A 12,706-nucleotide genomic window follows, 5' to 3' on the forward strand; every position below is an offset into this window, starting at 1 on the left:
TTTCAGTTTCCTTAATCTTAAGATAAAAATGAAAGTAATTCTTACTCTATAAATGAAAAAATAAATGGCAAGCCCATGGCACCTAGTAAGTGCTCAGTAAATGTAAGCTTAAGGGTTACTACAGAGCATTGTGTAGTAGAAGGAGCCCCAAGAATTTTCAGACCCCTGAAAGGCTTCAAGACCTTGAAGCTTCAATACCTTGTACTATCACCAAGTGTTTGTTGAGCATTTACTCTGCCATCAGTTCATGTTACAAAAAAAAACAGCAGGCTAAGATGTGGTCAGGCTAAGACATGGTATCTGTTGAGAAGGAAAAATTAATTCATACCAAACACACACATATACATTCTCTCTCTCCCTCACATGCTCAACACATACACTCACACACACAAGCCAGCAAATAGAAACTATTTAATGAATGAGAATGAGTGAATGTAGCACAGTATAACTAATTAAGTGGAAAGTCTGGCACAGGGAAGGAGATCAGTAAGGAAGGGTGCACTTGGGGAAGACTGCATAGAAGAGGTGGGCCTCTAGTTGAGGTTTGAAAGATTGTCAGAGGTGAAGTGAGAAAGGAAAGCATGAGAAATGGCATGATGTAGAAATAAACAGGATTGAGTAATTGTTCCAGGATAGTGATAAAACAGGCCTGGCCAGACTATAGGCTGTATTTCGTTAGTTTAAATAGTTTGTGTATTTCTCCTGATTATGAAAGATGTACTTAATATAGAAAACTTGAGAAACATTTGAAAGCTTTAAAAAAGAAAATGTAATATTACAAAGCTATGATAATCAAAACAGCGTGGTACTGTTATAAAAACAGATTCATCAACCAATGGAATAAGCGAGGGCCCAGAAATCAACCCAAAGATCTATGGTCAATTGATTTTTGACAAGGTGCCAAGAACACGCAATGGGGAAAGGATAGTCTCCTTAATAAATGGTGTTGGGAAAACTGGATATCTACATACAGAAAAATGAAAATGGACCCTTCTCTTATCCCTTATATAAAAATGAACTCAATATGGATTAAAAACTTAAATGTAAGACCTGAAACTATAAAACTACTAGAAGAAAATTTGGGGGAAAAACTCCATGATATTAGTCTGGGAAGAGATTTCTTGGCTATGACCCCAAAAGCACAGGCAACGAAAGCAAAAATAGGCAAATGGGATTGCATCAAACTAAAAAGCTTTTGCACAGCAAAAGACACAATTAATAGAGTGAAGAGACAACCAACAGATTGGGAAAAATATTTGCAAATCATACATCAGATAAGGAGCCAATATCCAAAATATACAAGGAACTCAAATTACTCAATAACAGGAAAACCAATAATCCTATTTAAAAATGGGCAAAGAAATTGAATAGACATTTTTCAAAAGAAGACAGATGGCCAGTAGATATATGAAAAAAAAATACTCACCATCTCTAATCACAGAAATGTAAATCAAAACCAAATGAGGCCAGGTGCAAGTGGCTCACGCGTGTAATCCCAGCACTTTGGGAGGCCGAGGTGGGCGGATCATCTGAGGTCAGGAGTTTAAGACCAGCCTGGCCAACATGATGAAAGCCAATCTCTACCAAAAATACAAAAATTAGCGGGGTGTGGTGGCGCATGCCTGTAATCCCAACTACTCAGGAGGCTGCAGCAGGAGAATCACTTGAACTTGGGAGGCAGAGGTTGCAGTGAGCCAAGATCGTGCCACTGCACTCTGGCCTAGGTGACAGAGTGAGACTCTGTCTCAAAAAAAAAAAAAAAAAAGAAAAAAACAAATGAGGTAGCACCTCACACCTATGAGATTAGCTATTATCAAAAAGATTAAAGATCACAAGTGTTGACGAGGGTGTGGAGAGAAGGGTCCCCTTATACATAGTTGGTGGCATTATAAATTAGTACGGCCATTTTGGAAAGCCATATGGAGCCTCTCAAACAACTAAAAAGAAAACTGCTATGTGATCTAGCAATCCCACTACTGGTTATCTATCCAAAGAAATTGAAATCAGTATGCTGAAGAGATGTCTGCATTCTCATGTTTATTGCAGCATTATTCACAAGAACCAAGATATGGAGGCAACCTATGTGTCCATCAATGGATGAATAGATTTTAAAAATCTGGTGTATATACACAATGGAATACTACAGCCTTAAAAAACAACAGGAAATTCTGTCATTTGTGACAATATGGATGAACCTAGAGGACATTATGTTGAGCGAAATAAGCCAGGCACTGAGAGACAAATGCTGCATGATTTCATCTATATGTGGCATCTAAAAAAGTTGAACTCACAGATGTAAAGAGTAGAGTGATGGCTACCAGAGGCTGGGGTGGGGAGAGTTGGATACAGAAAGAGAAGATATTGGTCACTGGGTACAAAGTTACAGTTAGATAAGAGGAATATGTTCTGGCATTCTATTACACAGCAAAGTGACAACAGTTAAAAATAATGCGCACTTCAAAATAGCTAAAAGGGAGGATTTGAAGTGTTCCCACCACAGAGAAATGATATTTGAGGTGATGAGTATGCTAATCAGGCTTATTCGATCTTTCCCATTGTATACATGTATTAATATTAAAACATCACACGGTACCCCATCCATATATATAATTATTATTATTTGCCAATTAAAGAAATGTAAACAGTTGAGCGCAGTGACTCATGTCTGTAATCCCAGCACTTTGGGAGGCTGAGGTGGGCAGATCACGAGGTCTAGGGGTTTGAGACTAGCCTGGCCAATATGGTGACACCCCAGCTCTACTAAAAATACAAAAATTAGCTGGGCATGGTGGCTTGCACCTGTAGTCCCAGCTACTCGGACGGCTGAGGCAGAAGAATCGCTTGAACCCGGGAGGTGGAGCTTACAGTGAGCCAAGATGTTGCCACTGCACTCCAGCCTGGGTGATAGAGCAAGTCTCCATCTCAAAAAAGAAAGAAAGAAAGAAAGAAAGAAAGAAAGAAATGTAAAAAACGCACAAACTCCAAACACCTACAGTCTCACCTCCCAAATGTTTCTTTAGTCTTTCTAAAGTGCATTTTCTGAAAACACAGTTTGTTCATTTATATAACAAATTTTTTTAGCTCCTACTATGTCCTAGACACTATTCTAGATACTGGTGACGAACTGTCAAGCAAAAGAAATCCTTGCCTACAAATTCTAGTTTTGGGGAATTACAAAGTGAGCATCAACAGATTAAGGTAGTAGAGAAACCAGGGGAGACAACAATGAATTAAGTATGGACAAAAGATCTGAGGGATGGAGACAAATTATGAGGGTAATAACATGCGTATTTTCATAAGAAGGGAAATAAATAGCAAGAGTGGAGAATGATCAGTATCGTCTAAAAAATAAAAAACACAAAACTTTGCTGATTTGATAGATGAAAATGATTGTTTTAATTTGTATTTCTTTGAACATTTTTTCATGTGTGTATTAGCCATTTTTATTTCCAAAGACCTGTTTTGAGTAGGTGACTGGAAAAGGCGAATTCAGATTAAGGAGAGCTTTGAAATCCTGGTTGAGGAGTTTCAATTAAATGTAAAAGGAAAGGGAATCATGAAGATTTCTGAGCATAGTGAAAGCGACATTTAAGGACGTTCAGTCTAGAAGGAGAATACAGGCTGGACTGGAATGAGGAAAGCATAGCATCTGCAAGTTCTGCTTATCAGTTGTAATTCAGGCAAGGAATGATGAAGTCTCAAACCTGGATGGTGGGAACTTCCTGCTTGACAGGAAGTATAGAGGAAGAAATGGAAACAGACACTTTGTAGAAACAACCTGTAGGAATTGGTGCTTTACTGGATACAGCAATAGAAAAAGAGAGAGATGAGTCCAAGGTGATTCCAATATTTTAAACCCAGATAACAGGAACAAAATGACAGCTCTTCCCCAGAACCTTGGCTAAGTCACTTAATCTCTTTGGGGTTATTTCCTTATCGGTAAAAGGAGAATAACACCTGCTCCACCTATTTCATGATCAATTGAGATAACTTAAATGGAAGCATTGAAGCTTTGAGAAGTATAAGATATAGTGTAAGTGGCAATTACAGAAAATAAAAGTGTGGCTGTACAGTTGCTCGAGGTCAATGAACATTTATAATAGCAGCTATCTTGCTACCTACAATCATTACAATCATCTCCATTGCAGCAGATCTGAAACTCAGCCAATTTTCTATCACTCAAATCCCCAACTCATGCCTGTAATCCCAGCACTTTGGGAGGCTGAGGCGGGCAAATCGCTTGAGTCCAGGAGTTTGAGGCCAGCCTGGGCAACATAGTGAGACTCCATCTCTACTAAAAATTGACCAAAAAAAAAAAGGGGGGGGCTGGCACCATGAGCAAATAAAGTTAAAGGACTTGGATTCAAGGAGAGCATATAATTATGAAAGGTGAGAGATAGTAGCCAGGATGCTCATGAGCTAACATCATCTGGCACAGATTCCTTTTTCTAGTCCATGAAGGAGAGGAAGTGGGGTGAGAAGGTGTCCAAATTCAATGGGCAAAGCTCTTCTTTCTGACGTGCCCTCTATTGCACTATAACAAATGACACAGAGACACTGATGCGTCCCCATCAAATAGGCCACTCAAATGCTCACAACTGTCATCAGGCCCTTGCTCATCCTCCACTCTTGCTGTTTATTTCCCTTCTTTCAAAAATAAGCAGTGATTTATAGCTTGTCTCATTCCTCAGATCTTTTGTTCATACTTAATTCATTGTTGTCTCCCCCTGTTTTCTCTAATACCTTAATCTGTTGATATTCACTTTATATGACTCAAATCCTAGGATACAGGCTCTGTTCTGCCGAGGAAAATACCTTTTTAAAGGGGTTCTATTTTTAGTTTAATTTTAATTTTTTTGACTGTGAGCACTTTTCAAAAATTTTAAAGTGCAGGAAAAACATAACCCATGTGTCAACCGTTAAGATGATCAGGGGTCAACATTTTGCCATGTTTGCTTTAGATAGACCCATTTCTCTCTGTCTTTTATAGGAAATAAGATTTATAGATACTTTATCCCTTCCTTTACCCTCTCTCTCCAGAGGTACCTGAAATTGGTGTGTAAATTCTCATGCATGCTTTTGTACTTTTTCTACATAGGTACATATCTCTACAGAACACAGACTATTATTTTGTGTGCTTAAAAATTCAAAATAACAGGTATTATAGATTATATATCCTTTTCAACTTGATTGTTTTCCCATTCAGCAATGCTTTTATATTTATTTATTTATTTTTTTTGAGGTGGAATGTTGCTGTCGCCCAGGCTGGAGTGCAGTGGTGCAATCTCGGTTCACTGCAAACTTTGCCTCCTGGGTTCAAGTGATTCTCCTGTCTTGGCCTCCCGAGTAGCTTGGATTACAGGCGCCCACCACTGCACCTGGCTAATTTTTGTATTTTTGTAGAGACAGGGTTTCATCATGTTGGCTGGTCTTGAACTCCTGACCTCAGGTGATCCACCAGCCTTGGCCTCCCAAAGTGCTGGGATTACAGGTGTGAACCACCGCACCCAGCCCATGCTTTTTAATTGATGGCAAAATGATTGATGTGAAAAGGTATCTTGTTGTGGTTTTAATCTACATTTCCCTGATTACTAGTCAGGCGAAATATTTTTATTGGCCATTCAAGGTTTCTCTTTTTGTGAATTGCCTGTTTCTATCCTTTGCCCATTTTTCTATTGTCCTATTTGTCTTTTTGTCAATGATTTTAGGGTTCTTTATGTTTGGGATGCTAATTCTTCGTTGGCTTAATACATTTCAAGTCTTCCTTCATTGTATGAACAGTCTTTTAAACTTCACTTATGATAAATTTTTATTTTATTTATTTACTTATTTATTGAGATGAGGTCTGTTTCTATTGCCCAGGCTGGACTGCAGTGGCAAGATCATAGCTTACTGCAGCCTTGAACTCTTAGGCTCAAGTGATCCTCCAGCCTCAGCCTCCCGAGTAGTTGGGATTACAGGTGTACATCACAGTCCCTGGCCATGGTGAATTTTTAATACAAAGCTTTAACTTTTTTAACATAATCAAATTTATCAGTTTTTTTTTATTATACTTTGTGCTTTTTGTTACTTAAGAAATCTTTTCCTACCCTGATATCATAAAGCATTCACCTTGTATACTTTCTTCATAAAATCAGTTTAAAAGATTCATTTAATATTTTGTGTTTTCTTATTTAGGTTTTTAATCTATCTAGATTTTCTTTTGGGGAGGGGTATGTGTATGGTGTGAAGTAAGCACCTAATTTTTACCATATAATTAGCCAGTCATCCCAGCCTCGTTTATTGAATAAGATCTGCTTTTCCCACTAAGTTATTGTGCCAGCTCTACTCAGATACTATCTGAATTTTTTTATGTTGAAGCTCCCATGTATTTGTGTATTTGTGGTTCTGTTTCTAGGCTCTTTATTTATTCACAGTGACCTATTTGTCTATCACTGTACCACATAAGTTAAATTATGATTGCTTAATATTAACACATCTTGATACATGGTATGGCCTGACCAGATCATTTTCGAAATGGTCTTGACTGTTCTTGGCCCTTTATACTGCGATACTTTATACTTCAGATTTTGCTTGTCAAATTCCGTAAAAAGCACAATTGGAATGTTTATTGGAATTCCACTGAGTTCATATTATATTATAATTTAGGGGAAATGGTCATATTTATTTTTAGGTAGAATCATATGGAATTGCCAATACTTTGACCTACAAAAATAGCAATATGGTTCTACCTAATAATAAGTGTTTTTATAGAAAAATATTGAGTATCTTTGAGTTAGATTTTCTTTTATGTCATTTAATAGTTTTATGATTTTCTCTTTAAATCCTGCTTTTCTTTAGTTATATTTATTCCTAGATATAATTTTTTTGTTATGTAAAATAGTAAAATAGTATTGAAGTCTTTGAAAGGTCACTCTATTTGAATTTTCTCTTTCCTTTTTGGGTATTAGTCATTAGAACTAACATGTAGAACTCACTTTTTTTTTTTTTTTTTTGAGGTGGAGTCTCGCTGTGTCGCCCAGGTTAGAGTGAAGTGGTGCAATCTTGGCTCACTGCAACCTCCGCTCCCAGGCTCAAGGGATTCTCCTGCCTCAGCCTCCCTAGTAGATGGGATTACAGGCGTGTGCCACCACGCGTGGCTAATTGTATTTTTTAGTAGAGATGGAGTTCTATGATGTTGACCAGGCTGGTCTCGAACTCCTGACCTCAAGTGATCTGCCCACCTTGGCCTCCCAAAGTGCTGGGATTACAGATGTGAGCCACCGCGCCCGGGCAGAACTCACTTATAAACATGATGCTCTGCTTTGTGTTTCTGAGATAATTTAATCATAGGCCTGCTTGCTTTCTTCTAAAGTATAGCCTAAGTCATTTCCATGTGCTTGTTTGTGTATTTCCTTGACTTCTGACACTGAAAACAGATTCTTTAACCACTGAAGACATGACAGTTCCCATGGAAACCCATTATTTATTTCTCTCTTTACTCTAAGAAGCTGTATCAGATGGACCAACCGGCATAGAGCAGCACTTGCAAACATAGATGCCTTCAGGAGCCAGGCATGTAATATAAACGAGTTGGGGATGAAATAATGGAAGGGGGACTATGTCTCTGGAGAACAGAAAGCCTGTCTCCCATCTAAAAGCAGAAGCCTTTGCTTAGCTCCAACCTATCGGGAATTTGGGGATTTGAGTCTGGTGTTGTCTTCTGAGTTTTAGAAAGAAGGCAGAAATTTGAATTTTTTTGTTTTTAGTGCTAAAGCTCATGATTCTTAAATGTTGGCAACCAGATCAACTTATATAGACTTACTGTGAGAGCCAATAAAAACATGGATGCAAGATATATTTGACATAACTTGACTTAGAGTATATACATGGGGATAAGTTTTTATGTTGTTACTAAGCAAGGACCTTCATGATCTGGCCCCTTCCTATCTTCCCAGCTTCGCTGCCTGCTACGTCCCTACATGTGTCTTTGATATCAGCCATACTAATCTATTTGCAGTTTGTTCTAAGCCTCAGTGACTCTGCACACGTGGTTCCCTTGATGCCTGGTTAGCATTTGCTTGTTCTTTAATATTCAGCTCAGGATTGGCTGCTCTGGAAAGCATTTTTTTTTTTTTTTTTTTTTTTTTTTGAGATGGAGTTTTACTCTTGTTGCCCAGACTGGAGTGAAATGGCACCATCTTGGCTCACTGCAACCTCCGCCTCCTGGGTTCAAGATTCTCCAGCTTCAGCCTCCCAAGTAGCTGGGATTACAGGTGCCCGCCACCACGTCCAGCTAATTTTTTGTATTTTTAGTGGAGATGGCGTTTCACCATGTTGGCCAGGCTGGTCTCGGCCTCCTGATTTCAGGTGATCCACCTGCCTCGGCCTCCTAAACTGCTAGGGTTACAGGCGTGAGCCACCGCGCCCAGTGGAAAGCATCTTCTGATGCTCCTGGACCCCATCTCTGTTACTTCTGCATCACCCTGTGCATGCCCCTACTCTGGCACTTACCATTTTGTCATAAAGTTGCTGACTTTCTTATCTGCCCACTCCACTGTGGGCTCCTGGAGAGTGGTAACTCTACCTTATTTACTACTGAGTCCCCAGTGTCTAGTGCAGGGCCGACAGACAGCTGACCTTCAGTAACTGAGGAAAATGACCATGTAAATGAAGACAATGGAAAATGTCATGTAGAGGGTGGAGGAGGGGACTGAGCTTTGCAATCTTTGCAGAATATGATTAAGCTAAGCTGGTTATTAGTGCTAGCTCCCTGGGTGGTGGTATGGACTGATGACCTGCAGCATGCCAAGCTCACCTCAGAATTTATAAAATTGTGTCAGTTAATTTTATCATCTTAAGGTTCAGAAAGCCTCAGTTCCTGGAGCTTAGAATGCAAACTCTGGTAGTTCCATGCGTTTGCTAATTAAAACTTTACACTGGGCTCTTTTTTAGAAACCTGGGGTGTCCTCTAAGGTATCTGATGATGAAACTCAGTGTGAGAATTTGAATTACCTATTATGTCGGCTGCTGATGGAGGAGGTGGATAAGTTTTTGACCATCATGGCCTAATTTATTCGTGGGATGTGGTCTAAATTTTCAAGATGTCCAACTGTCAATTTTAAAGGTGTAATTTTCAAGGGACTTTGTAGATAGTTTTATTTCTTCCCATTATACCTTAAGGTGAAGGACAATCTTGGCATTTTATGTGTAAGCACCATATTGCCCAGGGAAGAGCATGGAATATAATTTTAATCCAATTCACCATTGAGTAAATAAATCTGTAGAGCTTTTGAATTCACCCATTTGATTACATAAATGCAGGCCATGTGTTTGCCTCCTGTTCCCCCCCACCCCCCAACACACAAAAGTGGCTTGTTGCTCTCCTAAATGGGCCTACTAGTCTGACCAGCAGCTTCTGTTTTGTTGCTCAGTTGACCATCTGTATTGTTGACTTAGAGAACATTATGTTCATCCACTTTGGCCAAACTAATATTCATTATTAAAACTGTCTTCTTTATTCATCAAAGTCCAATTCAGATGACATCTCCTTCATAAAATCTCCCCTGATTAGTCATCAGAAGTGCTCATTTTTATCTGATGTTATTTTATACCACTCACATTGCACATTTATGAACTGACTTTGTACCTATTATGTTTAAGTTTTTCAAAGGTGAGGATTATGTGTTGCTTATTTTCATTTTCTCTAGAATATAATAAAGGGTCAGGCTCAGAGTAGGCAATTAATATATGTATGTTGAGTTTAATAGAATAAAAAGTGAATTTTGTTTGTTTATTTATTTATTTATTTATTTTTGAGATGGAGTTTCACTCTTGTTGCCCAGGCTGGAGTGCAGTGTGCGATCTCAGTTCCCTGCAACTTCTGCCACCTGGGTTCAAGCGATTCTCCTGTCTCAGCCTCCCGAGTAGCTGGCATTACAGGCATGCGCCACCACGCCCAGCTAATTTTGTATTTTTAATAGAGATAGCATTTCACCATGTTGGTCAGGCTGGTCTTGAACTCCTGACCTCAAATGATCCACCCACTTCGGCCTCCCAAAGTGCTGGGATAACAGGCGTGAGCCACCGTGCCCGGCCATGTTTATTATTGTTATGATTGTCTTGGCTCTCCAACTAAAGGATAAGTTCTTTGAAGGTGACACATCATAGTTTTCAATAAATGGTAGCTATGATGATGATGATGATGATGATGATAGCTATGATGATGATCATGACGACGATGATGACGATGATGATGACGACGATGATGACGATGGTGATGTTGATGTATACTATTCTAGGCACACAGTAAATAATCATATCTTTAGATTGGCAGCTTTTTTTTTTTTAAGACAGTTTTGCTCTTGGTGCCCAGGCTGGAGTGCAATGGTGCAATCTCTGCTCACTGCAATCTCCGCCTTCTGGATTCAAGCAATTCTTCTGCCTCAGCCTCCTGAGTAGCTAGGATTTCAGGTTCCTAACACCACACCCAGCTAATTTTTGTGTTTTTAGTTGAGATGGGGTTTCACCACATTGGCCAGGCTGGTCTCCAACTCCTGACCTCAGGTGATCTGTCCACCTCAGCCTCCCAAAGTGCTGGGATTACAGGTGTGAGCCACCGCGCCTGGCTAGATTGGCAGCTTTTAATTGATTAGCTAAGAGCTGTGTCGGAACTAAGAACCAGAAGAGCCAAAACATAGAGATGGCTAAAGGTGACCCGGGAAAGCTAGAGGCAAGATGTCAGACTGACTTTCCACAAAGGAGATTTTATATATCCAGTCAAACTTTGGATGTTTGGAAAACTATGTCTGAGGAACAGAAATTTGAGTTTAGTGAAATGGCAAAGGCTGACAAAACTGGAAAATGAAGGCCAGGCGCAGTGGCTCATGCCTGTAATTCCAACACTTTGGGAGGCCAAGGTGGGTGGATCACCTGAGATCAGGAGTTCAAGACCAGCCTGGCCAACATGGTGAAACCCTGTCTCTACTAAAAATACAAAAATTAGCCAGACGTGGTGGCGGGTACCTGTAATCCCAGCTACTTGCGAGGCTGAGGCAGGAGAATTGCTTGAACCCAGGAGATGGAAGTTGCAGTGAGCCGAGATCATGCCATTGCACTCCAGCATGGATGACAGAAGGAGACTCCATCTCCAAAAAAGAAAAAAAGAAAAGGAAAATGAAGAACGATTAGTCCATTAAATGACACTAAAAAGATGAGTGATTTCAGTGCTTCTGAATGGTTACGATGTGGTTTCTTCTTTATTGAGAATTTCACCCTAAGATCAAGCCTCATGGCAAAGCTTTTGTGAATGTAAAAAAAAAAAAAAAGTTGACGCATGGGATACTTTGAGACACAGTGAAAAGCAGCCTTGCAATAATGCGTTAAGCTGGAAGAGAATATGAGAATGTTGCAAACCGTAGTGTCTAAAGGAGACTTGATGGCAATGTAAGCCCTGATGAGATGATTTACTCTTTAGCCATGAAAAAGACAGAGAAAGAAGAGGAACACTTAGAAAAGAATAAGACTGGGGACAATGATGAAAAAAGCTGTATAGGCCGGGTGCAGTGGCTCATGCCTGTAATTCTAATACTTTGGAAGGTAGAGGCAGGAGGATAGCTTGAGCCCAGGAGTTCAGGACCATCCTGGGCAACACAGTGAGATTACTGTCTCTATAAAAAAATAAAAAAAAATTAGCCTGGCATGGTGGCATGTGTCTGTAGTTCTAGCTACTTGGAGGGGTGGGAGAGTTGGGAGAAGGCTGCAGTGAGCTGTGATGACACCACTGCCTTCCAGCCTGAGTGACAGAGCAAGACCCTGTCTCAAAAAAAAAACAAAAAACAAAAAACAAAACCTGTATAACATTCTTCTCACTGTAACCTCCGAATAAGGGAAATACCAGAAACAAAGGTCCTTTCATTTGGGATAATGTCTATTCCTTCACTACTTTAACTTACAAAATAGAGTTATTATAGCAGAATAGTTTCTAAAAGCCTTGAAGAGGCAATAGTTAAAATGAATTCTTTGAAACTGTGCCAAAAACACACGTATTTCTAAATATTTAAAATGAAAGCAGCTTTGTGCACTTTCACTGTGAACTTTGCTCTTGTTCTAATAAAGCATTTCAGGATGATTCAGGCACTTACAAATATGTCAAATGGTACTAACTCTATGGTTATTATCTATATAACCTTAGCTATCAGCTATGTTTATTTGTATACTGTGAACACATACATGTAAGTGAGTGTGTGCACACACCCACACACTCCTGCCCGAATAAATCCTTGTGCTATGCTCAGAATGGCCATAGCCTGTCCACAAGATTGGATCCATTAGTTCCGCAGAAGACGGCCATTCACCTACAGTGGCTTTTTTTTTTGTATGATGAAGTAGCAATTCTAATGACCATTTTAAGACAGGAAAATCAGTACTATTGCACTCCATAAGAAGTTAGTCAAGAAAGTGTTTTTCTTTCAATAGAGGAGTAGTTACATAAATTATGGGAATACATATCATATTACAGTGTATGCCTGCTAAAAAGAATGGGGTAGAACAATATGTACTGACATAGAAAGACCTCCAAGATATATTAAGTAATAAAAGCAAGTCTTAAAACAACATATGGTGTGATCTCAACTCAAATTTTATCTCAGAAATGCTGGGTTTCCCATATAAGCCCACTACCACTGACTCACTGTAATCCATTATTTTATTTTCATCATAACAGTGA

General features: G+C 39.3%; 1 protein-coding gene across 1 annotated transcript in view; it reads right to left on the bottom strand.

Moving 5' to 3' along the window:
- The window catches only part of FLT1 (fms related tyrosine kinase 1), a 195,665-nt gene that overhangs the window by 58,037 nt on the left and 124,922 nt on the right, over nucleotides 1-12,706 (bottom strand). The window lies entirely within an intron of this gene.

The sequence above is a fragment of the Papio anubis genome, chromosome 15, assembly GCF_008728515.1.
Source record: "Papio anubis isolate 15944 chromosome 15, Panubis1.0, whole genome shotgun sequence".
NCBI classification, from domain to species: domain Eukaryota; kingdom Metazoa; phylum Chordata; class Mammalia; order Primates; family Cercopithecidae; genus Papio; species Papio anubis.